The sequence below is a fragment of the Sinocyclocheilus rhinocerous genome, unplaced genomic scaffold, assembly GCF_001515625.1.
Source record: "Sinocyclocheilus rhinocerous isolate Xijiao unplaced genomic scaffold, SAMN03320098_v1.1 scaffold1908, whole genome shotgun sequence".
Taxonomy (NCBI): domain Eukaryota; kingdom Metazoa; phylum Chordata; class Actinopteri; order Cypriniformes; family Cyprinidae; genus Sinocyclocheilus; species Sinocyclocheilus rhinocerous.
Window position 1 is genome coordinate 396211 of NW_015630984.1, and position 3450 is coordinate 399660.

The 3450-nt window shown below is 33.5% G+C and overlaps 1 pseudogene; it reads left to right on the forward strand.

Annotated features, from left to right (window-relative positions):
• Positions 1-3450, forward strand: part of LOC107740861 (NADPH:adrenodoxin oxidoreductase, mitochondrial-like) — a 15774-nt pseudogene that overhangs the window by 7695 nt on the left and 4629 nt on the right.

Genomic DNA, 3450 nt, shown 5'->3' on the forward strand with positions numbered 1-3450 from the left:
AAAAACAAAGAAATCTTTAAATCAGTTGTAAAAACATAAAAGACCTGTTGGTTTTTTAGGGCTGCAGCTGGCTGGAGATAGATAAACATTCTCACAGACGCCTAAAGGGGAACACACCCTCCTCAGCACAACACAATTCTACAAAAGTTTTCAATATTTCTCATAATATAAGTGACTACTGTGAAATTGAAACCAATTTACCAATCGCACAAAGACCTTTAAAATGATACCAAACATGAAGGGGAAAAACAGGTTCACAAGATACATGATATGTGGGATATGCATATTCTTAATGAACTTTGAGTGAAACCTTTTGGGGGAAAAGAGGGAGAGGCAGAGAGGGCAGGGGGGAGAAGGGGGTCGTAAATGAGCAAGGAGAGAGGTGTTGTTTGCTCTCTTTGGAGATCTCTTCTCCAGACTAGTTTTATGGTTTTGTTTAGGGCTGCAGCTGGAAAAGAGGGAGAGAGATGTTGTTTGCTCTCTTTGAAGATTTCTTCTCCAGATACGTTTTATTGTTTTATTGCATGGCGTCTGTTTTGTGTGAGTTCCTGAGTATTGGCTCCATGAAGAGTTAATTTCATAAGGAAATAATTTCATTCCTTTCACATGCAACCAGACAGAGAGCTCCTAAGCATGGCTTATTTGCCATTCTGTATTCTCAAGGGGTGAGATAACATAGACAGACTGATGACTAGCATGCGCGGGAATAATTTCAACTTTAAATAGTTTATTTCTCTGATTGGTGAAGAACTCGCTGTATGTAATCTATTGGCACGTTTGCACCGCAATGTTTTTCTTTCACTGTGTGAGAAAAAGAAACTTGTGGTGTGAGAGTTGACAGCCTGTCTTTGCCTCACAGGAATAAATTACATTTTAAAAATAGATTCAAATAGGTAAGTTATTTTAATTTGCATTATTTCACAATATTACTGTTTTACTGTATTTGTGATCAAATAAATTCAGCCTCGGTGAGCAGAAGAGACTAACCCCAGACTTTTGAACACTTTTATCCAACTTGGATACATTTTTTTTTACTTCAGATGGTTTTATATTTAAAAACATATCCCTTTTCAAGTCACTGTCAAGAAACTGCAGCCGCTGTAACAGTTTGCTCCATACAGTGTGTGACTTTACAAAAATAACTTTAGAAAAAGGGAACTTGATCCAGTGAATAATATGAACCTGATTTCCTGTGGAATTCATGATGATGCCTTCTGGTACATAGAGTGACTTCATTTCCCGTTGCAGTCCTTTTTAAGTTTCCAAATCATCTTCTAAATAGGGTTTGAAATGCAATCATGGGTTCTTGGCATGTTTGAGGTTTAGCACTGCAGAGTGTGTGTGTGTGTGTGTGTGTGCATGTTTATGTGGTTTATGAGGACACAAATTTGTATAATAACATGGGTATGACATAGGTATTACAACGAGAAGGTGATTTATGAGGACATTTTCAGTGTCCCCGTAATTCAAAAGGCTTATAAATAATTCAGAATGAGTTTTTTTGAAAATCTAAAAATGCAGAAAGTTTCCTGTGAGGGGTAGGTTTAGGTGTAGGGTTGGTGTAGGGCAATAGAAAATACGGTTTGTACAGTATAAAAACCATTACGCCTATGGAGAGTCCCCATAAACCATAAAAACAAACCTGTGTTTGTGTGTGTGTGTGTGTGTGTGTGTGTAAAATACTGACAGAGTTAATGATGATGAAAACCGTAAAGGAAGGCAGAGATGAGAAAGCTGAGAAATGCTGGGGCTTTCGCTTCTTTCGCAGTCCCGTGGAGATTCTCGCAGGGGCTGATGGGAAAAGAGCTGCTGGAATCCGATTGGCTCTTAATAAGCTTGAGGTAAATGTGCAAAACAAAATAAGGACCATGATTTCCATTGGTTTGCCAAGTTAACTGTATGGAAATTATTATCACATGGTTAATTGGATTTATAGGTAAAGTTTATTTATTCATAAAAGTAAACGATAAATGATTGATTTTTTTTTAAAAGATCAAAAATTATATCTTGGTATTTTTCAGTCATTTTCACAGTATAGGCTACCATTCAAAGTTCAGGGTCAGTAAACTGTTTTTTTTTTTTATAAATTTAAATTTTATTCAGCAAGGATGCATTAAGTTGATCAAAAATGACATAAGACATTTATAATGTTACAAAATATTATTTCAAATAAAGGCTGTTCTTTATCAAAGAATGTTTAAAAAAAATCTTAAGCAGCAAATCAGCATATTAGAATAATTTCTGAAGGATCATGTGACACTGAAAATTCTGCTTAATATTTTGAATTTTACAATATAATTACATAGAAAAGTTATTTTAAATATTAATAATATTTCACAGTATTACTGCAAGATAGAGAGGTAAACACGCAACACAAAATAAGGACCATGATTTCTGAACAAGTGAGCTCTGTCAACATTTGTTAAGTTTATATGTTGCGAAATCAAGTGAGGTCTTAATGTGAGCAGTTAAACCACGTTATTTATTTTCAGTGTCTTAGAAATCAAAACATATATTCTAGATGAAAAAAAAGCATTGGTGTCATATTCGGTTTCTGATTTGCATTAATGAAATTGTTTGCAAAAGGTGTTTTATTTAAACCAGCTGGTCTGGACTGGACTTGAAATTATCTGTATTGAGAGAACACTGTTGACCTGATAAATGTGCAGATCCTAAACAAATCTCTAACCAATAAACACTTTTTTAAAAATCTGTTTGGATGTATATATTTCTTAAACACATTATTAAATGTGAATGTAATGAATGTGAAGTAGACTATGACTGGCTCTGCCACACACAGTTGTTTTAGTAATTTGAGCCCAAATGTTTTTGGAGTTCTTTATGGTTCTTACAATCTTGTTGTGCAATGATCTCTATTTTTGTCTCCATCTTAAATCTGGAAAGTCCAGATATGCCTCAGAAAGAAGAATGATGATGTTATCAGATGTTCAGTCTGATTTAGGAAGTGTTTTTTTAATTGTACGGAAATGATTACTGCAGGGTTAATTGGATTCATACAACTGATACAAGTTTGTGGTCTTAATTTGATTTGTATTGTAATCAATAAGACGTTGAATATGTATGTGTGTGTGTGTGTGTGTGTGTGTGTGTGTGTATGTAAATATATATATATGTGTATACATATGCCTGCTGTCAATTTTTTACATTTTATTAAATTAATTAGATGATGTTTCGATGAATTAATCAGTTTTGACTGAGAAATGAACCCCAAAAAGATACTCTAAATTATGAGAAAAACATCAAATAGACATTACAAAAAGTAGCTTTAAAAAGAAAAATTTTATCTGACTCAACATAGAATTTATTACACATAAACATTTTTATTATTGTATTTATTTTCTTGTTATTTAACATAAGAAAGGTAAGTATTGTTGCACAGCTTAAGGTTGCAACAACAAAACATTGAAAAATGGGTCTGATTTTATATAT